This window comes from Neovison vison, chromosome 13 (assembly GCF_020171115.1).
Source record: "Neovison vison isolate M4711 chromosome 13, ASM_NN_V1, whole genome shotgun sequence".
NCBI lineage: Eukaryota > Metazoa > Chordata > Mammalia > Carnivora > Mustelidae > Neogale > Neogale vison.
The window spans coordinates 32,878,866-32,905,153 of NC_058103.1; the positions used below are offsets into that span (position 1 = coordinate 32,878,866).

The 26,288-nt window shown below is 43.8% G+C and overlaps 1 protein-coding gene across 5 annotated transcripts in view; it reads right to left on the bottom strand.

The window, feature by feature from the left end:
* The window catches only part of RAD51B (RAD51 paralog B), a 684,164-nt gene that overhangs the window by 164,052 nt on the left and 493,824 nt on the right, over window positions 1–26,288 (bottom strand). The window lies entirely within an intron of this gene.

The window sequence follows — 26,288 nt, forward strand, 5'->3', positions numbered from 1 at the left end:
TGTGCTTCATCTACTACCTTCCATCTCCAGAGCCTCACTGATCCCTCTTGACATCACCAGGAGGAAACTATTCCTGCTCTCCTCCTCTTCTTTCTCCTTAGAGGCAGGCTCACTAGTCCCACCACTTAAAAGCCTGCCCACCCTCCCTCCCCTCATATCTGGCCCATTCTGAGGACTCCTCTGAATTCCTGTGCCTACTTTGGCCCTGAGAGGAATCCTAGCCCTATAGGGAGCACAGTAGGACATTCATTGTGCTTTGTAACCTCAAGATGCTGTCTCTTTGCAATGAGAAGACTAAATACAGAGAGGCTGAAGCCCACCAGATTAGTAGATAAAACAACATGAGGCCTTGAGTTTCTCATTCATTGCCTGCTTACTGCATCCTCTGATTCTCACCCCTCAGTCCAGAGTATTGGTCTTCTTTTCTTTTCTGGACCTGTCATCTTTCAGGGTGGTCTACCAACTCTGCCTGGCCTTTGCATGGCTGTACACTCCTGGGCCCAAATATTACAGCAGATGAATGTGGGTCAGCGGTTCTAGGCTGGAGGTGATTTGTTGGCAATGTCTAAGTGGGAGGGCTACTGGCATTTAGAGGGTGGGGGACGGTGATGCTGCTGAACACCCATGCACAGGACAGGCTCTCAACAAGGAATTATCCAGCCCCAAACACAAGAGTGCTGAGGTTGAATGCCCCTGGGTTAGACAACACCAACCATACATTTCCTCCGGTTCAAGCAGGTACAGGAATGAATTAGATGGGAATCAACAACTGGGACCACAACAAGCCTGGGGAGTTCCAAATGAAGAAGAATTTAGCATTGGAAAGAATAAAATTTAGGGTAACTGTAGTGTATCATGCACATCACTCAAAACACACACAAATTAATCTGAAAACAAATTATCTAGACCATGCTCATAGGATCACACCACTCCCTTGCTCAAACCCCTCCAGCAGCCCTCCGTGCCGAGGACAAATACTAACTCCCGAACAATGCATCTGGGGCACTTTGTCATCTGCTCCCAAGTCTCTCTCCAAGTCTGCTCTAAGCTTTCTCACTGGATGGTCTCCTGTAACCTCCTGACTTCTCTGTCCCTATTCTCCTTGACCTCTTGGCAGCAGCTGATAAAGCTTCCCCCTCTTTTGGCATCTAAGATATGCTTCTGCTTCTTCTGGATCTTGATGAGTGTTCTTTTCCTTCTCTGCTTTTCTTCTCCTTCTCTTCCTAGTTATGGGTGGACTGTAGAGGGCTGACAGTGACTGATTTTTCTCCTATCACCCAAGTGCCTTCAGTGCCTAGGAAGGTAATGTGCATTTAGTAAAGAGGCCAGGTGTTTGCATCTTAAAATGCAGGAATCCTTTATTGCTGCAAAGAGATATACTTTCTTCCATTCTTCTTAAAATACACACCCTTCTTGTCTTCCATCTTCCCCTTTTTGATAGAGACATATTAATAAAGAAATATTTTCTGTTATAAGAAAACCAACTCTGGAAAGGCAATAGCAACCGATTTTTCTTCTCTTTTCTTTTTTCATTTTCGCATTTTTATAAAACAGCTTTTTTTGAGATAATTCACACATCATACAACCCACCCAAAGTGTACACTCCAATGGTTTTTACTATATTCAGAGTTGTTCAAGCATTACCACAATTGGCTTTAGAACACTTCATCGCCTCAAAAAGAAACTCCATGTGCGTTAGCCATATAAGCCTCAAGCCCCTCTCTCTGCCCCCCAGCCCTAGGCAACCATTACTCTACTTTGTGTTTAATATGAACTGTTAGGAGATGGACGGAGAGTAGTGGAGACTGCGGAGAATGAGCGCATCTATCCATGATCACGAGGGGCAGACCTTGGCTGCTCCGGCTAGTGCTGTCGTGTGACAAAATGAGTTCAGAGTCAACCACATCTTTTGACTTTGAAAAAAGAGAAGCCAGAAGGAAGTCAATGTTTAAGTACAATCCTCTTGACTTAATTTAACAATTTCTAAAAATGCACAAATGAACATACTTAGGAGCCGTCTATCACTCATTCCCACAAAGCTTGCAACGACTGCTCCATATGGCATGTCCTCACTGTTGACAAGGACAACACCCCGACATGGGTGATTTTGAAGCCTTGTCTCAACCTACAACCCGCCTTAGCACTTGTCCTCCATTTTCAACAACAAGAACTACGAGTCTGACCTAATGATTTCAGCACCATAACCTGAATATCTTCAAATCAAGCTTATGTCTTCCCATATAACTCACTCTTCCTTCTTTGTCCCTTTCTTTGGCCTTCTAGTTAATCTGGTTCAGAACCTCAGTTCCACTTTTAAATTTCTCCTTCTCCCATGCTTCTCAGTTCCAATATATTGTGACGTTCTATTGACTGAACTATAAAATCTCACCTATATCTTTTTCCCTACCCTCTGTTCCTCCTACCCCAACCTTAGATCAGACTCTCATTAGCTTTCACCTAGGGGTGAAAGCTGCTAGAACTTCCTACCTGATGTCCATGCTGCTGTCAGTTCCTAAAGTCCATTCTCTCTTCTGCCTGATTAACCTCTCCGACCACACATTTAAGCACACTCCCCTGTCACTTCTGACCAAGCGTGCTCGAAAACTTTCAGCAACTCCCAAGTGCATCCAAAGAGCTCTAAATTCCTCAGACTGGCATTCAGAGCTCTTCTAGTCTGTGCCCAACCTGCCTTTCCACTCAGCTCCCTCCATTCCACTTCATACAGACTTTGCTCCAACATAATCCCTTCTTCACCATGTCCCTTCCCCACCTGAAATGCCTCTAGGTCCACACATTATCTTCGATACCACCTCCTGTGTGGCACTTTCTTGGCCCTCACAGACATACTGTCTTCCTCCTCTAAATTCCCATAATGCTTTATTTCCCTTTCTCATGTTACACCATTTTCTCTCCTGTGGTATATTCCCTGTGTGTGCTTTTCTTAACACCCCTAATACATATCTTAAGAGGGTCAAATCCATCTCTGATTTATGCTAGGCCAAATCACTTAATTTATGCCTCAATCATTCTGTGTCACTGACACACAGAAGACACTTAATAAATCCTGATTAAATAGCTACTAAGTTATTCCTACTAAACTTTGAACTATGTTACATATATTTGTTTTAGTAGCAGATTTACATTCTTAATTCTATCTTGTTTAATCTAAAATTAACACCATGTTCACATTTTTTAAAAAAAGATTTTATTTATTTATTTGACAGACAGAGATCACAAGTAGGCAGAGAGGCAGGCAGAGAGAGAGGGGGAAGCAGGCTCCCTGCTGGGCAGAGAGCCCGATGCGGGGCTCGATCCCAGGACCCTGGGATCATGACCTGAGCCGAAGGCAGAGGCGTTAACCCACTGAGCCACCCAGGCACCCCACCATGTTCACAATTTTCAAACAAACTTGTTAGAAGCTTGTTTCTTAGGTGCCTACTAAGTGATAGGATGAAGTAAGGCTGAGCTTTCAAGTTTGCCACAAAAAACGATATGTAGACTAATTAGGAGTTAATTAGTCAAGCACTCAGAAAATATACATATTTTTAAAAATAATAAAATTATAGGCACTTCTCAGGTCTGGAAGATGTTTTCAGGAGTCAAAGCCATATGGCCAGTAGTGACTATTTAAAGAATGCCATGTCCCTAAAGCAATGAAAACAGTATAACAATGAACCCATGTACCTGGCTGCTTTCCGGGCAGGTAAGCTCAGGGCCTGACAAAAGGCCAGTGAATGCAAATGACCACGGGAAAGCTTCTAATGGGAACCCTGAGTGAGCAGCTTGTGGAGGAGTGCTTACAAACATGACGCCCCCACAAGAGCAGTAACAGAGGACCTTGAAAGATAATGATAAGAAAAGACAATATTTTTAAAGTACTACAAGGAGGCCCTAGGTGAGCCTTTTATATGAGGAGGGCTTACGTCTTGTTTGAGCTTCATCTGTTAGTTTTATCTTTTTTTGATCCTCACGGAGGTAGGGAATATCTTCACCCCTATTGACAAACAAAAGCTGTGAGGGATTAAGGTCATTCTCCCAAGGGCTCATGGTTCGTTAATGACAGGGCCGGGACTCAAAGTGGGCCGACTGTCTTCACCGCTACTCCAGTCAGCCTTCTCCAGGCTCCTTATGTCAAACAGCCCACAGCCGTGTCAGCTCAGTTGACAGGGGGCCTCAGGAAGGGCCTGAAGAGAGAGCCTGAAGGCCCGTCTCTGAGACGACACTGATGTAGGCACAGTGCGAGCATCTCATCACTCATCTGAATCTGTGTGTCACTCTGGCTCCACAACCAGCTTCCTCTGTTCTGATATACGCTGATAACTCAGGGCCAGGGGCTTCCAGAAAGATCAGTGCATGCCCTGGCTTGGCAAGTTATTTAACCTCGCTCAACTGGCCCAGCAGCTGATTCGTGTAAATCAGGTTGCCTGGAACTGACCCTCTTTGGTGGAAGCCCTAAAAATCTGGCCAGAATTGAAAAGTTATTTCACTTGATAGGACCCTAAGAGTGGCCTATAGGACCTATAGGTGGTGGGATTACTTGAGAGAGAAGTGGGAGAGAAGAAGGTGGGAAAACTGTCAGTTAATATAAATTTATAACTTTTTAGAAGATTTTATTTATTTGTTTGAGAGAGAGAGCACGAGCACACAAGTGTGTGTTGGGGGGGATGGCAGAGGGAAAGGGAGAAGCAGACTCCCTGCTGAGCAGGAAGCCCAGCATGGGGCTTGATCCCTGAGATCATGACCTGAGCTAAAGGCAGACACTTAACCCACTGAGCCACCCCAGTGCTCCTCTAACTTAATTTGCAGCTAGAAAATATGTCTCCTGTCTTTTGACTTTCAAACATTTCTGGCATAAATAATCATTAATGCTGTTTATGGGAAATTAAAGGTAGAAGGAATCTACTTGCTGGCCTTTCAGAAAAGGTGTTTTCCTGCCCACTGACCTAATTGGTCAGGAAAGAGATAAGTGAGTCTTCTCTACGCTCATTTTAACCGGAAGTTCTAAAAATTAGGGCACTCTCTGCCTTTCTCTTTTTTGATGACTCCGATATTTAGACTTGCCAAGGCAGAATGACTTCATTTTACTGGAATTTGGTTCATTTCAATACAGATAGAAAAATCAAATACGTGAACTCAGTTTTGAAAATATTTTCATTATTGGGGATTTTTCATCACCACAGGATTGAGCTTGTGGAAGTATTTGAGTAAGCTACATGGAGAAAATCTAATTTGTTTACACTGAAGTCAAGTTTCTCTAAAACAGACGGTGGGGACATGCGTTCTCCACTCTCTGAGATTCTCTTAGGTAAGTCAGAGCATGTTTTCTTTCTGTGATTGCTTACCCATCTGCGTAAAATGTGAATAATAATTCCTGCCTCTAGGCAACCAAAGGTTTGTGGTGACTCACAGATGGAGATATTTGATATGTATAAATGACAGAAACAATGCTGATTAAAGACTGAAAATGAAATTCTAGGGAGAAAGAGAGTTGAATTATCATCTTCTACATTTTTTATTCTATTAATAATGAGGCAAGCTAGAAAAAGTCAGTCATAAAGTGGTTAAAACAACAGGACATGGATTCTGGAATAGCTTTCATGACCGCTATCTTTTGGATCCAATTCCCCATGCTTGTGGAGTGGGAGTTGGTTATGAAGACACATTGCTCACAAGGCAAGGGGCTCGCTCCCTGTTCTGCATGCAGGGTGTAGTCCTTGTGTAATCAGACTGGAGGAGGATAATCAGGTTGCTATGTAGCCTTGATTTCCAAAAAGGTAATGGGCTTCTGGTACCAACTCGTGTCGGTATCTAGAAGAGGCCTGTTGGGGCGCCTTCAATGCGGAAGCTCCTTCTTTGAAAACATTTCAATTTATGACTCCTGTGCTAAGCTTTTCTGGGAGGTTAAACTGAATCTCTAGTCCACAATATAAAAGTGTCTGCCCTGTAGCACAAGGATCAACTTTAAAAGGATAGACTTTTCCATGTTAAAAATAAGGCAAATATAAACAAAGCACTGACTCCCAGGACGGAGGGGAGGGGAGGGGAGGAAGGAAAAATTCACAGCCCAGGAGAGCTGGATATCCTGGACAGTGGCCCCTCCTGTCCCTTTAGATGAAAGGCAACTAACTTATTGAGATTAGAAAGAAGAAAGAGAGAGAGATGGTAGAAGGGGAAGGAAGGAAGGAAAGAAGAAGGGAAGGGAGGATGAACAGAAGGGAGGGAGGGAGGGAGAGAGAGAGGGAAGAAGAAAAAAATAACCTATAAATCTTTTCAAGACTGCAATAAGTTCAGGAAGGAGATGGCATGTTACCATTGGAATGAACAGTCTCTTTCTTATCTTTGTCCTCACATTCTAAAGCACGTTCTGTGTAATGCATGGCAGCATATGGTCAGCTGCTGGCTACACGACAGGACCCTGGAGTTCTATTTCTGACTTAGCTGTGGGCTTTTAATGAGAACGGGTGGGAGGAGAGTGATGTAACAGAGAACATCAGCGCAGGCCTTGGTAACGACCAGTTACTTCACCTCTTTGAGCCTCAGTTTCCTCGTCCATGACAAGGGCTTGTTGAAAATGGCCTCAGAAGTTCCTGCCTCTACTAAAAACTTTGAATCTATGGCATTTTGATGACAAGAAATTAGTTCTTCATTCTGGACCTCACTTTTTCCAGAAGTTTGAGAAAGTTCTACTTTGTGTGCTATCTTTGAATGGCTGTACCCTACCTACCATCCATGTAAGTTTGAAGAGAGGGCAGACAGGTGGTCCTTTTCCTAGAGTAGATTTCCCTCTAGACTAGGAATTTTCTTAGTCTTCTCCTACCTAAAAACCTTATGATGGGTAAACATGTGATGACCGGTCGCCAAGTCCCAGCAAACATGGCTTCATAACAACAGAGCTTAACGGTAGGAGTCTGAGTGAGAAAGTAAGAATCAGAAGGGGATTACCATCCATTAAATTCAGTTTCTCAGCACAGATTTTTGTTGGATCATTCATTTGAACTGGGGAAGTGACAGAGAATCTTGGTTAGCCCTAGTCGAAAGATGAAGTAGGGAAATATGTAGATCTGCTTTTCCCTAAGTTTCTCAGAGTAGCCCAAACTACCTCTGTTAGTAGATCATCAGGTCTTGCTTTTTTTGACAAGGAGGCCAGAATTTCAGCAAGAAATGCTGAAGAGGATGAATGGGGTGTAAAAGGGAAGAGGACTACCTAGGACTGGCTATTTCTAGAATAAGGATTCAAGATGACCTACAAGCTCCATGAGGCCAGGGTGCAAAGGTATGACATACAAAGAGGTTTGGACAGGCTCACATATCTATCCTCCAGCAAAATTAATTTCCTTGGGGGTTTGTGGTTCATTAACTGAACCTGTGAACCAGCTGTCTTCAGTGTGCACTCTACTTCCTCAGGCCTTTAAAATTGACAATGGTCTGTAGGTCAAGTTCCAACGGAAGTGATATTTCTGACCTAGCTCTATAAATAGAGCACTGGAAAAAACCCATCAGCTGCAAATGGCCCAGGAAACACACGCTATCTATTAAGTAAGTAACCGCAGTATGTGCACTACCATTTTAGATGAGAAAAAAATATCTTTTGTTATTTATAATCTTCGGAGCTTTGAGATTCTCAAAATACTTTAAAGCTATTAGTCTTCTTTCAGATTTACAAATAAAGGCTCTGAGGTATAAAACCACTCAATAACTGCCTCAATGTCATCTGCGTCCCCGAGGAAGGCATTTGGCCCAGTAAAGGTGAAGGCTGCTTCACTTTGGTAAAGCAGCAAATTTCATCCCAACATCTCTGCTAGAGGTGAAAGATCTGAATTCAGGCCAGAGCCTTGACTTGCACAACACACCTAGGATCCACGTTCCAACAAAACTCGTTAGTGAGGAAGGTTAGAAACGTGAAGAAGACAAGACAAGGTGAGGCAATCAGAACTTTTGGAATGCAAGAGTTAGGGATGGGTTAATCCTCCACAGCAGAAGGAAGAAACAGAGTTAGCTAATCACTAGGATGAAGACTGGTATGCACTAGCACAAACCACTCAAACAGCTCCATTGGCTTTGTGTGGGGAGAACATACCTGGAGTTTTCCGGAGTCTTAGTATGGTTATGTAAGTCATCAGCCAAACAGGACACTTTTGAAAATAAAATGGGGACATTTTAATAACTATATTGGGATAACAGAGATGAATCAGGACTGTTCTGGGCAAACCAGGATGCCTGTGGGAAGTCTCTAAAACAGGAAGAGGGTGCTCAACTAGAATGCATCTAATTTACCAATCAAGAGTTCTATAGGGGACACCGCACAGAACTGCTCTGGTGTTTGCAGTGACAATCATGAACGTCCTCAAAAATAGCTATGAAAACAGTAACAGGGATGGGAAGAACAGAACTCCATATCTGAAGAGAGAGAATTAATCTTCTCCCACCGAGCTCCACTTCCTACTTTCCCCAAGAGGCCTTGCCCCTGAAACGTTTCTCCAATATGGCTTTCTCCACCTACCTTCTATTTAAGAGGGAGAGAAAGTCCTGACTGGTGACCTGTGGCCAGGTCTCCTAACCCTTTGAAAAGAACTCTTTAATTAAAAATAAACTCACTCATTAGAGAAAACGTATACTATTCTTAAGTGAATACTAGCAAAGAAAACAAAAGCCCAAAGATTTCAGGAAATCTGAGGTATTATCTTTCTGAATTTAGGCTTAATTCAACATCAACCAGGAAGATGCTTATGTGAAATGGGTTTTCTTCTATGGCAATGTGTTCTAGATGCTCACTGGAAGTAAGTGAATTCCTCAAATCATGCCAATCAGCAATCTTGGTATGAGCTTTGCTTTTCTGCTCTCATTGTAAAATCTGAGGCAACAGGAGGATACCAGAGCTGGATTTTACTAAATCCTGGTATTATATGTGGTTATCTCATTTTTTGACTGCCTGATACTTTTTTCAGGTGACTATTTTTTTCTGGCTGAAGCAGAAGAAATACAGCACCTAATCTGATTTCAGATTATCTATAGTCCTGGCTGCTGGGGGGGGGAAAAAAAAGAAAATCCCCCTCAGAAGTATGCATTCAGCCAACTGCCTCCAGAGAAAGCTAGGAAGGAGAAAACAGGGCATATCCTTTATCAGTTACTGCTCCTGGGGAGATTTAAACTAGAGTGAAGTTGTGTTTGGGAGCTTTACATGTCCAGGGAACTTGTCTGGACAATGGTAGCTTACCTGACTGCAGAGCAAAGGGACACACTAATAGTGATGGGGAACAAGCTCGCTAGGCAAACCCAGGACCGGGAGAGGGTCCCTTCCCAAAGCCTCTGGTGGGGCTGAACTGGGCCCACGTTAAGTCTGCTGTTGCTCAGGCTGGCACTGCATCCCTGGCTCTTCTTCACAGGTAATAAGGATGGGGGTGGGGGAGTGGAGGAATGCTGTTGTTTATCAGGAAATGTGTTCTTGAACAAAAATCATTCGCACAAAAAGACATTTCAACTACATACAATGTCTAACCCTGGAGTGGATCTTCAATCAGAAAAAAAGAGAAGTTGCCATAAAGGACACAATTGGGACACCTGACAAAGTTTGACTTTGACTGGCATATTAGATAATAGTATTTTATCCGCGCTAACTTCCTGGGTGAGATCATTGTATCGTGGTTATTATGTAAGAGAAGTTCTTGTTTTTCCGAGATAAATGCTGAAGTATTTGGAGATGAAGGATCATGATAGCTACAGCTTACACCCTCAGATGGTCTCATAAAGATAAAAATAATAAATTTGTATTATAAAAAATAAGTTGATAATAATAATAATATGAGGGAGATTTAAAAAATGTGGCAAAATGTTAGAAGTCTAGGAGAAGCATGTGTGGGAGTGCATTGTACTTTCCCTGGAAATTTTCTGTAGATTTGAATTCTTTTACTTAAAACAAACAAACAAAAAGAATCAACCTAGAGTAGGTTGGCCTACTCTAAGAACTGACTTGGGTCACTGCCAGAAAATCAGAACATAAGACTGGATCTCTGGAGAAATTACTAGGGCACTGTTTCATTTGCACGTTTATGCATCAGAATCCTCTAAACCAGGTAAACCACTTTTTACAATGTAGACCGCTTGTCCCCATCCCAAACCTAAGGCATCAGCATCTTTGAGGGGTGATGCCCAGGAGTCTACATTTTCAAAAGCCTCTCCCAGATGATTAAAAAAGCCTCTCCCCTCTCCCTATATGCATTAAAGTCTGGAAAAAAGCACGTACCAGGCACTTGCAGTTATAAACTTCTCACACCTCACGGACAGCCCAAGTACTGTTATGGAGGCACTTGCGTTTAAAAAAAACCCTCCAGCTCCTATCTTGTCATGTAGCTCTGCATTCTTTTCATCAGTGGGAGACACCAGGCTGGTGAATGCCCTTTGGCCCAGTTTTTAAGACTCCTATCTGCTGACTTTATCCCCCACCCTACTTCCCAAGAGGAATAGGGAAGCGATATAAACTGTTTAGAAACGCCATAACTCATCTGCTTGGAGTTGTTGTCAGAGGAGCAACCCCAAACCCTAAGTCAGAGAGTGGAGGCGGGGCAGCTGACAGCCCGAGGCATGGGACAAGATGGGGCTGGTAAGGAGGCCCAGGATCCCCCCTCAGGCAGAGACCCTCATTAAGGGCCCTGGTCAGTCAGGCTCCTTGACCTGCTTTTCTTCCGGACACCAAACACAGCTCAGTTTTCAGAACTCAGGCTTCCCTGTGTTTCTTCAGTGAGAACAATAACAGGGCGCCAGTGAGGGAGAAAGAGAATCAGGTGGGGCAGGAGCTAAGAACCCTGAGTGGTTCTGAACATTCCAGAGAACACAAGTGCATCTGACTAATTCAACTTAAAGGCACTAATCAACTGCTCCCCTTGGTCCCGCCCATCAGTGTAATCATTATTCCCATTTCACAGACTAAGAAGCGACTTTACTGAAACCCACCTTGTGTGAGGCAGAGCTCGGGCCCCGGCCCAGGCACGCTAGCACTTTCTGCTGACCAGCTGCCTCCCTTTTGGCCTCAGAGAGCACATCGCTGTGGAGAATGCTTTTAATTATCACCTTGCCCCGAGTGCAAAGATTTATTGTTACGCTTTCTTCCCGCCCCATTTCAAGCACCCCTTTGGGAAGCAGCAAGATCGTGATAGGAATCAGGATATTTTCATGCATGGGAGGGAATGGAATGCTGGCATCACACGTGTTTGTTGCCCCTGAAGGCTGCAAGGAGGAGGATGGGAGTTAAGTGAGGCGATCCTGGGTTCTCAACACCCTGAGTTTTAGACAAGAACCCCAGGGTACTTGGGGTATCTTTTCCCACACTGGGGAGCTCAGCTGGGTTGCCGGGTTCCTGCAGTTTAGCTTTTGTTCCCTCGACATCTGGAGCTGGGCTTCCTGAGTCAAGGGGAGGAGAAGCTGCTGCACTTCTCCCTTTTTGGGGTGTGTACCCGGATACAGGCCACCCCCATGGTTGTCATGCCAACATAAGGCTATAACCAATTGGGGCTACAGAAGAGGGGGGGAACTCCATTCACAGTGGCCCCTGGATCACAAGTTGCCATGTGCGCATTGCCCAGGTGTGGGAGATCTGGGGCAACGGAGATGACCTTCCTTTAACTTCCTTTAACTTCCTCCAGTGTTTCCTCACAAGACTGCCCTGATCCCTGGCGGTATAGTCAAGTATTTTTAGGCAGGCGCCTCATGGCAGGAGAGGGAACTGATGAACAAAATGTGCTGATGCTCACAGGACTATTTTAATTGGGGGGAACTGGTTTTGGTGAGAGCAGGCGGTCAGTACACATCTGTGAAATATGAGTTCTTGAGCAAAGCAATTTCCTTCTTCCCTGAAGGCCACTGTTTATCTAGAAAAAGGACAGAACTATGGATATACTGAAAATGACCAGATTCAACAAAGTGATCAAGACCACCCACTTGGTGTAACTTGTCCCATAGCTCAAACATCACTTGGTATAAGACGTTACAGTAAAGAATCATGAGGTAACGTTTTGGAATAATTAGTATGTTCCAGACCCTAGGCTCAATACCTAACACACATGATCTCGATGAAGGAGAGGCCACTACCATACCAGTTTTCTAGGGAAAGAGGTTAAGCTACAGAGGGAGTAAGTTATTGCCCAAGGTCACCCTGCAAATGTCACAGCAAGGCTTTGAACCCAGCAGTCTGACTCGTCACTTCTTTCATTATTTCTTTCAGCTATTTAGAAAATATTTAAAGAATGACCACTCATCTCTCTCTCTCTCTCTGGGAGAGAAGACTCACCCCATTTTCTAGATACTACACTCACGCTCCTTTCCTCATTAAGTTGTAATATTCAATTTCTTATTCAGAGTCATCTGTGCCTGTCTAGAAAAGCATATTTTAATAATGTTTTTTCCCTATTGTTGGGAAACTCTTAGTCATACGATACCTTTCTAGAAACTGATACCAAAGAAAAATAAGTCTCCAGGTTCTGTAGATTTCCAACTGAAAATATGTAAAATAACCTTAGTTGCCAAAATTGTGATTGGCTTTCCTTCCATGAATATAATCTCCACATCTGGTTCATCTCCTTTGCCAGAAGGATATGATTATATATCTTTTTTTTATACCTTAGGATGTTTCTATTTTATGACATTTCTAAGTGGAATTGCTATGTCAATCATCATTGCAATCCCATTGATAATTATTTCTTTTATCAATGTTAACTCTACAATGAAAAATAAAGCAGCAGAAGGTAAATGTGAGAGAGTCAGAAAAGCCCCACAGGAAGCCAGTTAGCCCTTATTCTCATCTGTAATATGGTGGTGGGATAGGAAGGGGGTCCATAATCATGGTTAACATTCACATGCATCCATAATAGGCCAGAAAGCAGTGCCAAGTGATACAAATCTTTTAGTAACACCATGAAGTTGGATACTATTATTACCCTTATTTTAGAGATGACAAAAATTTATCTACATTTGTGGAGCTAGTAAGTGGTGGACGGAAGGATTCACTGACAGACCCCTGAGCCTATGTTTCAGCCTTGCCCATGACTCCAACAAGCAGTGAGGGCTCGGATTCCTTGTTCTCCCTGACTTCCCACAACCGCAGCTGAGTCTGACCCCAGCAGTGGATTATTATAGCATCCTTAGCCAAGGATGGCCCATAAAGGTTTCATGACATTATCACAGACTCATCTTGTTTATGAAACAGAGTAAGGTACACACAGAAAAATCACATATTAAACATTTTTTTAGTAACAGATTTTATCATCATTGTTTTAGGGAAAGTGACATGCCTAAGGTCACACATTGAGTCACGGGGTCAGTACTGGTACAAACGCCCTTTCCTGGACACTCCTCAGACGTCAGGATGTGTTGCTTCACTCAGAAGATATGGCCTCCCCGCCTGATCAGGCACTTCCATAACTGCGTACAGCTCTGCGTAAGACCAAAACGGTCATGTACCCACTTCCCAGCAGCCCCAGCTCTAAATTAAAAACAGCACAACAGCAATGACATGGTAGCAACAACAAAATTATAATAAAATACATGGTGGAAAGAACTTTAGGGTGTAAAAATGTCCTTAAACTGATCATCTAGGGAAGAAAAGGGAGGGTTCCTTCTTTTAAGAGGCAAGTGACCACCAGTAGGAACATAAAACTCATTATTATTCTGTATTTTCTTTTTGCATGACTGAAAAGCTTTTCTATCCTCCTCCCTCCCATCCTTATCAAAAGAATACTCCCAAGACAATCACAAACTTTAAAAGTAGCAATGTGTCACTTCAAAAAAACTTAAAAATTAAAAATCAAAAAACCCACAGAAGTTGCAAAACAGCCTTGTGTGGAAGAAGGGCAAGTTTTCTCTTAAGAGAGGCTAATTTCATAGGGTTGGGAAAGAGAGAGGGGAAAGGGTGGGAGCAGAGAAGAAGGGGAGGCGGGAGAGGAGGGGATAAAGGAGGAAGAATCGCTGGCTTTAAAAAGCAACATTGTCCAGAGAGGTGAAAGGGAACAGATGGCCGTGGAGAATGTGGCCCTCAAAGCCCAGAAGAAAGGGGCAATGCTGACAGATCTTGCTGTTTCCCATTGACGCCTGAATGTTCTAGTGTGGGGAGCCGAGGCCAGTGCAGGGGACAGACCTCTGTTCCCAGCGGCTCACTGGGGCACTGGCGCTGAGGCTCACTGAGAAAAAGAGCAGGGGAGGGGTGTGGGGAGGGCAAGCAGCTGTGGCCACAGAGGGAGGGACAGTGGGGGGCGTGCGGGCTTCCACAGCCTTCTCTTCTGGCCTGCCCAGGAAGGTCAGCCCAGCGCTGGTCTGGGCCCTGGCAGAGGTGAAGGAAAGGGCAGCAGCTGGGGCCCAAAGTCTCGGCGTCCTTCCCTGAAACACACTGGGGGAGGCATGTCTGGGACAAAATAGATACCTTGAGAGAGGGAAATGAAGAAAATATTCCAAATGCTTTTGGAGGATTGAGACATTCAAACTACAATAAACAAGAAACTTGGGTCTTTGAAGGAGGTCAGAGATTCCTGTCAAGTAAATCCCATATTATTTCATGGAGTCTCAGGGCAGAGAAGGGATTTGGAGAGGAAACACGAAAGTGAGTTGGTGGCTGACCCAGGATGGAAGGAATCCAGGCGTCTGTTTAGAGGTCTGAGTTGGCCCCCAAAGAGGTGCAGGACTCACAGTAGAGCATCACAGGACCCAGCGGGGTGACGGGAGAGGCAGAGGGAGCCCCCACGGCCAGGCGTGTTAACGTGTGTTCACGTGTGTGAGTGGGACAGGGATCTGGGGGCATGGCTTGTGGGCCGTTGCCTGTGGTTGTACCACAGCGGAGGACGTTACTGGAAACTCACAGGTTCCCCCCAAGAGCGACGTGAGTGCAGGCACCTTTCGCCTCCCATGAGGGAAAAGCTGGACAGGCAACCCCTACAGGAGGAGGTCTGGAGAATGGGTGTGAGGGAGGGGGGTTTGTGAGAGCGGCCATTAGGGAGAGGCCCACAGACTTCAGGGGACAAAGACACAATTGGTGCATGTTCCTTAATATAACTTTGATCAGGAAAATTACAGTTCCAAATGACATCTTGAGCTCTCCCTACCCTCCAGAAAACGATGATCAAATCTGGCCCTACTCCTACCCACTAAGAAGAAAGCCACATCCTTCCTGGTTCATTGTCCTGCTGGCCCACGAGAGCTGCACGAACTCAAAACATGTCTCCAGTTTTGATTTTCTTTTCCTGTCTTCCTGACCCTGAAAGTGAGAGAGAGACCTGAACTCAGGACAGAGGGTCTTCAAACAGTGGGGTATGAGTGTGGAACAACAGTTCCTTCCTCAGAGTAACCATTCGGAAACATTCTCACATGTCTCAGGCGCCCAGAAACAACGCTCGCTCATCAAGCCCTTGGTGGGGAAGGGGACATTAAAAGGTGGCTCTAAATGTAGTTAGTGACCTGGCAAGTTCACGTTCACTTGGGCTACATCCCTGTTTTCACACGCAAGAGAATGACACGGTGGCCATTAGGCCCCGTGTTTTGCACCGTACGTACATTTGAGTTCCCGAGAAAATCCCCACAGAGCGGGATAGTAAAAAAAGATCAACCATGATGAAGACCTTGCCTTTTATTTCTCCACATCACCCACATTGCTCCCCGGGCACTTTTAGATTTAGAAGCTCCACTAATCAACCTTATAAACGGCAGCCCAGCCGCTGCATAGAAATTACTTTGTATAGCTTCTCAGTGAAATTACCCCAGGGGATAGAAGATGCCCAGGGCTTTAACAATTATAACATAACATAGACTCGGTATGAGAATAGAAGACAAGTACACTTTGACATCCCAATTGAAACTCCAGGCTGAATCCGACACAGAAGAATGTCATTACCTTTCCCAGTCTGACGGCACACTAAAGAAACTGGAGAAGGGGAATACCTATTAGGTCCCTGCTAATCCTCCTCCTCAATTCAAAGCAGGGCTAGTCCCTGGAATTCATTTCTGAGTATCCTTACTCTCCACTATTGTTAAACAGCTCCATTGATAAGTGCTTGCAGCTAATAATGCTTTCTACTGAACTCACCCCTCCTCGTTCCCAGCGGCTCAAAGCACTTTACAAATATCACCTGATTATTCTTTATAACACTCAAGTGAGCCCGATAGGTGGAAAGGTTCATTATCTTCTCCTTAGCAATCAGGCAAATAGACAAAGGAAGAAGTGACTCGTTTAAGCCAACAAAGCAGAGGCAGAACCGGAACGGGAAACCCGGCCACCCTCCTGACCAAACGTGCACATGGCCTATGTCAGCTTGCAGAGACGTTCTGCTGACAAGGCAGGATTCTCAGGCTGGGGCCTGTGTTGGAATCAACAGGGTTGCAGAACTTGCAGCACTGGCTGGAGGGGAAAGGGCAAGAGATCAGATGGAGAAGCCCCACTTGAATGGTCTTCACTAGTTCGGGCAAGTCACTTCACCTCTGAGGCTCAGTGTCCTCCTTAGGAAAAGGAGGGCCTTTGATTAGAGGATCTTGAAGGTCCCTTTCAGCTCGCAGATAACTAGTGAAGTACGAGTTTCAAAAGAGGGGTTCAAGTTTTCACCAGCCCCTTGTGGTGTCTGGGCTCCATTTGTCTTGTAAGCCTGAAATAGCATTCTTGTCTCCTTATAGAGTGCTCTCTGTCATCCACTGTTCACACAAATGATAGTGGGGATCAGATCAGTCAGTGCAAGGGGGGGAATGAAAGAGGCAGTCCTAGGGTGTCAAGGCCAAGGGCTAAAGAGAGATGGGGACAGGCAGGGAGCGGGATGACGGAAGACTAGAATGGTCATAAAAATAAGAATCGGCATACTTTCTGAGTTGCGCCGAGTCCTCCAAAGCTAAGAAGGCCCCAGAGAAACAAGGTTTACTTAGCTTTTTCTAAGTACACGATTCGCTTGCCAACACCCAAGCCCCAGTGAACAATGCCCCAATGTACCTTGTCTTGGTGGTTTTCCACTGAAATACAATTTCATTTTAGCAAAAAACACCAACATGCCTTCAAGTTAATTAAAACTGGATTTTACAGGTGGCTTCATAGTTTATAACTTATGTGACTTGAGCCAGATATGCCAGAGCCTTTAGAAGATCTGCAGGAATTTTTCTCTGATCTTTTAAACTTTCTTTCCCTAAATGATGCTTTGATACTCTTCACTTGCCACAGAGAAAGTTGGGGAGAGAGGATACTTAGTAAAACCAACATCTGTTTGCAGGAGAAGCAGCCCCCCACAACTGGGATAATGACCCTGGAAAGAGTTTGGGTGATGAGTCGATTATAGTGACTGGATATGAAGGACCGACTGCGCCGCTGCCAGAAAGAAACACATTTTTGTAATTTCTCAGTTGTTTCCATTGGCCTGGCTTTCCTTGCATTCACCATGGGAACTGAGTCAACACATTTTCTTGCTTTTCTTTCGGTGACTGCAGTGCCTCCTCCCCGCACACACAGGGAAAAAGAAGCAAGAACGGATAGCCCCTGAGAAGCAAAGGCTTGATGATCTACAAAAATGGGTATGACTTTATTTATCTCCAGGTCCAGCTGCAGAAGTGACTAGTTGCAAGCTTTATTCCATCTGCTCTCTCTGAGGACCTCAGCCTGACCTTGTGGAGCCTTCTTTCTGGGAAGTTAAGGAATTTCCAGGATTAGCTCAAGTCCTGAGGCTGCCAACTGTGACAATCTACAAAGCTCTCTTAGGTAATGATTCAGACCCCACTTCTGCTCAAGGCCAAGACAGTCCCCAAGGAGTTGGAAATATTCTCATTGCCTGGACCCAGACAAATAAGGCCAGTCGACCCCGGAAGAATTTCAGAAGGGCAAGCTAAGCAGCTCTGCACACTAAAGACTCAACAACTGATACATCTATGACAACAGAAATGTAATTGAACTTGAAAAGTGAGGATTAAGAGGTTGGATCAGAAACAAGTTTAAAAAAGAATACCACAGAAAAAGAAGGAAGACAGGAGGGAAGGGAAGGGAAGGAAAGGGAAGGGAATGGAAGGAAGGGAAAGGAGAGGGGAAGGAAGGAAAGGGAAGGAAGAAATGGAAAGGGAAAGAAGGAAAGAAAGGGAAGGAAGTAAGGAAAGAGAAGGAAGGAAAGGAAAGAAGGAAGAAAGCCTCATAAATTTAATAACAGTTGACATCTACCACCTGATTCGGAGAAAGGTATCTTCTGAACATCTCCTGAACTAAACTTTTGAATTCTCCAGCAGAAGACCAAGTTTCTAACGCCAATCAGATAGAATGCCAAGTTCCTCTCACCATCACATCTCAAGATGAGGAAAGAGGAAAGATGAATCAATACTCTCTCTGTGGGGGTGACCTGGAGAAGAGGAAGGTTTTAGATGCTACCAGAGATGGCACTAGTTTAATGCAGTCTAGATCACCCTAATCTCTCCTCAGACATTGCCTCCTAAAGAGTACAGACATCTGGCTGAGTGATGGAACATCAAACTTCTAAGTCCATTCTGTGAACTCCTTAAGCCTTAGTTTCCCCATCTGAAAAATGAGGGAGCAGGACTAGAGGCCTCTAACACCCCTCCCATCTCCAAGACCCCCTACTACTATTGTATCTCTGCATTCATTGGCTCCAGCATTTTCTCCACCATAGTACACTCTCTTTAAGCTTCATCCAGTGCTGGTCCCAAGGGGTCCCTGACAGTGTCTGAAGAGTATCATGTGAAGAATTTGTACTGGCTAACAGGGATACTTACTTCTCTTTATTCCTACATGGGAAAGTTAACGTCAGAATACTAGTGTTCCAGCTGACCTCACTCAGGAAAACCCATTGGCATATGCCAATAGATACAATCCAAAATGGGGAAGGATAAAGACCCAAGCAGGAAGATTTAGTGTGGAAACCAAAACTATAACAGGCTAACCTCTTAGTATTAAAATCTAGGAAATAAATGGGTAGCTTTTTAAATAAATGACTGGAACCTCAAGGTTTACATTTCCACTACTTAAGACTTGTAGTCTAGTTATGACCCCGCTCAGCAATGATATGCATGACAATGGATTTCCACAATGTTAGCTGAGGAAATTTTAAGAACAGTCAGCAACTTAACAGAACACTTCATTTACGGACTCCAAAATGTTACATAAGTATTATTTCTTATGATCCCAAACAGATGTGGTGATGAGACTCTCCATTTAAGAAATAAGGAACATATTATCTCAAGTTAAAGAATAAGTTAGGACTTGAACAGAGACTCCAACAAGCCACTCAGAAAATTACCTACATTCCTAACGTGTTACATATTATCAGAATACCTGGATTTAAAACAGTAGAGAGAAATTCAGAAGATTCATTGAGAAACAAGAGGCCCAACTCAGTCTCCAGTATCTCAGTGGTCAACCTGGCCACTCAGTGGTCCATTTACTTACCACATTATTCAGAAGTCTCCTGGAAGCCCAGCCAAGGTGGGCCGCATCTAGACCTAAGAAAATGATGAATACAGATTCTAATATGTATTCTTAATTTAAAAAAATGTTTCCACTTTTTAAAAAATGTTTTTCTATTTTATTTTTAAAGATTTTATTTTTAAGTAATCTCTACACCCAACGTGGGGCTCAAACTTACAACCCCAAGACTAAGAGTTGCATGCTCTACCCACTAAGCCAGCCAGGCACCCTAAGTTCCACCTTTTAAGGTATCTTTCAGCTCAATTCATACTGCAACTTCCTTAAGACAGACCACCATTTAAGATAATTTCGCAGACCTAATATATTAAACAAAACAGCAAATCACAAAGTATTATGTGTACTATGGTCTAATTTTTGAAAAAAAATTTATAAAAGTATTTGTATTGCATAGAGAGGTGCCTAGAATTATAAACACTGATATTTTATATTATCTTACAATAGTAGGATTATAACTTTTATTTTTTGGCTATCTATACTTTCTGTTGGTACATGCAACAACATGAATAAATTTTATAAAAATAATGTTGAACAAAAGAAACGGTACCAAAGAAAATGTACTATATGATTCCATTTACATAAAGTTCAAAAATAAGCAAAGCTAATCTGTGGTTGTAGAAATTCAGATGGTGGTTACCTTTGGGAGATATGGGTAGTGACAGGAAGAGGGAGCCCCTGGGTACCATTAATGTTTTGTTTCTTCATCTGGGTGCTGGTTATACATGCGTGTTCACTGAGAAAGTTCATGGTGTTGCACACTCGTGATGTACCAGGGTTGTTGGGGTTTTTTTGCTATATTATACCTAATTTTAAAAGCTACTTAAATGAAAACAAAACAAAAGAAAACCTGAATCCCAAGGCTTCCATATGCATTCTGTTGGGAAGTCGAGAAACAACTGTCTTTTGGGTGGGGAAAAATATCTCAAATTGCACTTCCAATTGCACAATTCTCTCCTTTTTGTGGTGGTGATGACAAAGACAACATGACTGTATCTCCCTAGTGTCATCCCTGAGAAAGGGGCTCTGGAACCTGGCTCAACAAAAGCAGGACAAGAAACACAGATCCATGTCATGGATAGATCCTGACTCATTACTGTCAGCATCCTTCACATCTCCCTTGACAACACTGAATTAATGGTGACTCTGGAAATCCAAGTTCTCGTCTCACTCAGGCTCACTCACAGTGTTGATCGGGCCGCATCAGATGCAGCCACACCTTGAAGTCCATTCCTGCACTGAGCTTTCAGTCACAAAAGCAAACAAAACATGGCTAAACCCGTAGAAGAGATACTCAGGGAAGGCTGAGAACTTTTCTTTCCCAGTGCCTAATCAACACCTAGCACAGAAGAGGGGCTCGATAAGTACTTTTCAGGTGAGTATATAAATGAAAAGGAAGAAACTGTTACAGCTCAAGTAGGAGTCACCACGAATGGTAAAGGGAAGGGAAAAGGATGGAGTAAGGTGACATGTTTGATTGGTGTATGGGTTTCCCCCTGCTATCTAAAAGCAGACCATGCCTCTGAAACTTTTATAAACTGAAATGGCATAAAGTGAAGAAGCAAACACCACGAATTTATATGGAAAGAATTCTGAGTGTTCCCAGATTCAAAAAAATCACCTCTTGCAGGCTTAATGGATACCTTAGGACACATCTTGCTAATGGATGCAAAAAAGAAGTGGAGAGAAAACACAAGTGCTCACACAGTCCAGAGCTCTGATGGCTTTAACCTGAGATGCTACAGAGTGTGGCTCCAGGGGAAGGAGCCAGGCCCCATCCTGCCTCTATGAGGTCTCAATGCAGAACCAATGCTGCATGAAGCCTATTTTTGCTCTTTCTGTAAAAATGAAAATCCTTTGGATTTCTCTCATTAATAAGAACAGCTATCGATGTAGCTCTTTCCTAAAAACAAAGTGGCATAAAACAAACTTTCGAAAGGTGGAGGATACCCATATGTCTCTGGATGTCTTTTCAGTGACCCTCAAGCACACTAACTCAGGGTAAGGCACGGAGAGATTTGTGTTGCTCTAGATATTTGGTAAAACCATTTAGAACAGCATGGTCCATTAGAAATATAATGCAGCCCACAAATGTAATTTAAAATTTTCTAGTAGCCACATGAAACAAAAGAAGAAGAAAAAGGTGAAATACATGTTAATTATATATTGCCTTCAGTGCAACATATCTAAAATATTATCCTTCAACATGTAATCAGTAAGAAAATCAAGATACTTTGCATTATTTTTCCAGATACTGTATTTTGGCGGGGGAGGGGCAGAAGGCGAGGAAGAGAGAGAATCTTAAGCAGGTTTCATGCCCAGCACGGAGCCTGACACAGGGCTCGATCTCACAAACCTGAGATCAGCACCAGAGCTGAAATTAAAGAGTCCGACTTTGAACCGACTGTGCCACCCAGTCGCTGCTCACTTAGGGCACATTTCAGTGTTTAATAGCCATGTGTATCTAGTGGCTATTCATCATCTAGGAGATCCATCTAGTGACAGTTCTTTCAGAAAAGATGAACGAGTTGTGAACGTGTGTGTGTGCACATGCATGAGGGTGTGTAAGAGAGCTTGAGAGAGAGAACGAGCGAGAGACTAGCTTCATGGTACTTAACACCAGTCTCATCTGTTCTGAAGTCAGCTGCATTCCCACCCTTAGCTCCTGCAGATACACCTGTATCCCTGCAAAAATTTGCACTTTTGCTTACACTACTTTGAGGATGCTTTCTGTTGCATGCAATAGAGTCCTACCTAAAAGAGATGACTGTAGAGGGACGCCTGGGTGGCGCAGTTGGTTAAACGACTGCCTCCGGCTCAGGGCGTGATCCTGGAGTCCCGGGATCGAGTCCCACATCGGGCTCCCAGCTCCATGGAGAGTCTGCTTCTCCCTCTGACCTTCTCCTCGCTCATGCTCTCTCTCACTGTCTCTCTCTCTCAAATAAATAAAATAAAATCTTAAAAAAAAAATTTAAAAAAAAAAAAAAAAAAAAGAGATGACTGTAGAGAAACCAAGCCCCCTAGGTGTGTCCTGCTTTAGAGGCATGATGCCTGTCCAGTAGTCGACATTATGGAATTTATAAATCAAGAAATAAAGTTCTTAACAGAAATTCTACTCTGAAGGCTTTCCTGTCACTTGCTGGAGGTTGCACAATCAATTTGTACATCATTTTTGAGAACAAATGAACCAGAGTCTAGTTTCAACTTGAAATATTCCAGGTGCATTTTCGCTGTAAATTGTGAATCCAACAGGAGTTTAATAAGGTGCAGGCACTACAAGTTACCTGGATGCTATCCATCCGAGGCCGCTGCCATGGAGCAGAAATGAAAATGACAGCCTATCAGCCAGCATACCTCCTGCTTCATCTCAGGGCTTGTCTTCCTGCCAACATGCATTTATTTCTGTGCGTCTTCAGTTAAACATGGAACTGGCCTTCGTGGGGAATGGGTCCGTGGTTTAATTGTGCTAAGGAAAAAAAGGAGCAAGCGATGGCTGCTGATACCATGGACCAGATGGTTTTGTTACTGAAAGGCCATCAATAAGTTCAGCATTTCAGTATTGCTTTTCATTCTGCTCTGTTAGGTCCAGACCTGCATGGGAGAGGTGACTGGACACACAGTTTCAGCTTCATTCAGATTTTCCTGTGTCGTAAAGCAGACTCCGGCTGACCCAAGTTGTATATGCTTTCCCTGTTCCCCGGATATCATGACAAACGGTCTTCCAGTGAGCTGGAAAGGTAGCAGTAAATGAGAGGCAGAAGCAATCCCCTTCCTGCTGCTCCATGAGAAACCCCTCTGGAGACAGACAAGAGAGAGAATTCTGTAAAGAGGAGTTCTGGATCAGCTTTCAAAACCAAAATGCTAATGGCACATGCCATTCCGGGAGATGGGAGGAAATAGGAAGGGTCAGTGGGGTACTAGGCAGCATCACAGCAAAGAGAGTCAGAAAAAACCAAAAAAGCAAGCTCTCCGTCATCTCCTGCTATTAAAATCCCTGGATGAGCCTGCCTGGACTGAATGTGGGAGAAAATTTGCAGAATTAGCTGCGACCTCTGCCATCCAGGGAGGTGTAAGATATTTAGTGGCTGTTTTACAGCAAGGAGAGAAATAGGAAACAGTATGTTATTGCAACATTTGTATAAGTCCTAGGCTTGTAAATGCTTTATATCTTGCATAGGTCATTCAATGTTTGAGTTGGGAACTTAACTCAGTTGTCCATGGAGCTGTTCCTGATTTGCTCTGGTTGCAAGGGTTAAGCAGGTCAAAGAATATTTAACCTCCAATATTTGAATTTTCTGCCCATCATAATTACGAGTGGGAGAGACACTTAACAGATGGAGCCCCCAGCAGGAAAGCGGGATTCCTGGGTCCTGCCAATAGCTTGTGTGTGGCCTTATGTATAAGTCCCTGCTTTTTTCCTCAGAATTTCTATTTGTACAAAGGGGGCAGCAATTACTTCCAAAGGAGAAGTTGGCCTCAATATGGATGAGATTGCATCTAAATAACCTGCAAACTTTGGAAATCATGCTGAGGGAATAGAGCAGATGGAGTGTTTGAAGGACCACCTTAAGTGACCACAGTAAGTGGCTAAAGGTACAAACTCTAAAGTTTGTAGGTGGCTAAAGGAGCCAACCTCTGGATTTCAGTTCTGGTTTTGTAACTTATCGGCTATTTCCTTGGGACACACTGCTTAACCTCTCAGTGCCTCAGTTTCCTCATCTATAAATCAGAGCTAATAATAGTACCTACTGCAAACAAACTCAAAGGATTTCAAATATGTGAAATGCCTAGAGTTGTGTCTGGCATATATGTAAATATTAGCAAATTTTGCTATTAATAAGCACAGCATACTTCCTTTTTATAGCTGGAAAAGATTTCACAAAATATCTTAGCCCTTCTCAGAAAACACCCTTTCACAGATGAGAAAACCAAGGGTCAGAGAAGTCAAAATAAGTCAACAGAAATGATTTCCATATCTTAGCCAGCACACCAGCAGAGACTATGACATTTCTGAACTATTCTCAAAAAGTGCCCTGAGTGTCACTATTGAATGCTCTTAATGCTAGACTAGGACTAGAAGAAAGACATGTCTTTTTGGATATACTTCTGGGGGACACCTTAGGCTTTGCTTTCCTAGCTGCCCAATGGGCTCTCCTGTGAGACCCAGAAAGCAGAGAAGAGCGTTTGTTTGGTGGTACAGTGCCATCCAGCTTCCAAGATGGTCAGCCTCAAGTTGCCAGTTGCCTTGAGAAAGTGCTGGGGGGTGGGGTGCTGGGGTGAAAGGACCAAGCCTATTACGTTGGCTAGCAGAGTCTTTGGAAGAGTGAGCTAAGTCTGGAGGCTTACGTTTCTATCATAGGGGCCAGGAAGCCTCGGCTCAATGTCATGCAGCAGTGAGGGGTGGCAGATCTGGCAGGCTGCCCGATGCAGAGAGGCTGTGGCCCAGCTGACAGGAGAGTCGGGCCGAGCAGTCCCGCTGTTCCCTGGAGATCTGGAGCCAGCTCATAGCCAGGGGAAGTGAGGATTAACACAATGTGGTGTCCGAGCTAATGAGTTAGCAAAACAGAGACAGATGGCCATTGTAGTAACTTAAGTCGCCCATCTCTGTTTGCAGCGCACTCCCACAAGCTTCTCCTCTATCTTCTCCGTCTATCCTGGAAGGTCACGGTGACGGGGAAATCAGCCCACGTCAAGAGGGGTTGCCACACTGCTTTCTACAGACAACTGTCACCCACAGTTGGGGTGTAGTGGTGAAGAGGAGATCTTTCAGACAGCTTTGGAGAGATACTGACCTCTGGGTCTAGAGGAAATGCGAAGTTATTTTTAATGAATTCTTATTTGAGGCTTGTGATAGAATTCCTCATAACAATTGCTTAAAAGGTGACCAGTTGCGTATCAAAATGCTAAAAAGGGGTATAATTTGCAACCCAAGGATGAAAACAAGAAAAGGGAACTTTTATTCTGACCCCAAAACAACTTTCTTTTAGTTAAATCAGTAGACTGGGGAATGGTTTCCTTCCCAGGAGTTTACCAAAAGTGATAAATGATGTTAGCACACACTGAGACCCATCATGTCAACCTGGCTATGCCAGGAGGCAAACAACTCCTTTACAAGTTATTTATCACCCTTCTCCTCTTTTAAGACCCCCTACCCACCCCCCCAACAACTTCTTTCCCGGTGCTTATTGTTTCCAGGTGTCATTAGTGTGCCAGCTGCTTGGAGACTCACCTGGTACCAAGACCAGCCAGGAGAGAGCCATATTGGGCAATCCTGCCTCACACTTTTGAGAACTGGTTCATTTCTCCACTAATCTCTTTTGACAGAGGGAGAGAGCACAAGCAGGAGAGGGAGAGAGAGAAGCAGGCTCCCTGCTCAGCAGGGAGCCCAATGCAGGGCTCCATCCCAGGACCCTGGGATCATGACCTAAGTCAAAGGCAGACACTCAACTGACTGAGCCACCCAGGCACCCCTACTAATCTCTTTAATAATAAAATTCTACCATGTAAACAACGAAGACTTAAAGGAAGAAAAATAATTTTAAAAATCCTTAATTTATGCATTTTGGTAAAAATCTTTCCTCCCTATTCTTAGTTCCTCCATTCAATAAGGTAAGAAACTTAAAAAAAAAAAAAAAGCGAAACTTCATCAATACAAATGAGTGTTGCTTTTTCAAAGTGAAAAGCTGACTCATGAGAAGAAATTTCAGTGGTCACTGAATTATTCAACAGACCATATACCTAAATAGGGATATTGAAGGAGAAGCTTGTAAGCAGAAAGTACTCACAACCCCAAATGTCCCACTCAGCGAACCTCTCAGGGGCTACCTGCTCACCTCTGTCTTCTTAGAAGAGGCCTTGGGACTTA